Source organism: Ceratotherium simum, chromosome 19 (assembly GCF_057802395.1).
Source record: "Ceratotherium simum simum isolate JZ-2026a chromosome 19, ASM5780239v1, whole genome shotgun sequence".
NCBI lineage: Eukaryota > Metazoa > Chordata > Mammalia > Perissodactyla > Rhinocerotidae > Ceratotherium > Ceratotherium simum.
Window position 1 is genome coordinate 21,654,482 of NC_141918.1, and position 519 is coordinate 21,655,000.

Below are 519 nucleotides of genomic sequence, written 5' to 3' on the forward strand. Positions count from 1 at the left end.
TGTTTGTAATTGCACTTAATATTACATTTTCACCTTGATCTTGTGTTTAAAAATATATAGTATTAAATACAAGAAAATTCTCAGCATCATGCAATAAATCACATACACTGAGTACTATATAAAACTTTTATATATCTTCATATTTTATAAATCATTATATATAACATTTAAAAATTTATGTACTATATATAAAAATTATATACATATATATGTTATTTACAGCACACTCTGACATATTTCCATTGTATCAAGTTGAGGTATCATTATTATCAGCATCATAGATAATGGAACCTTAGTAGCAGACATTTTCATACATGCCTCTTACATATTACCGCAGTCCTGGTTAAACGTAGACAATTTTATATACGAATATTTGCATTTTTTTGTAGCATCTCTTAATATTAAATGAAAAAGTTAGAAAGCATTAAATCTCTAATACATTTTACCCATTTATAGTGGTGAATCAAAATTGATAATCTGTCCCATCCTATCCCAGGAGGTACTATCAAAATAATATTT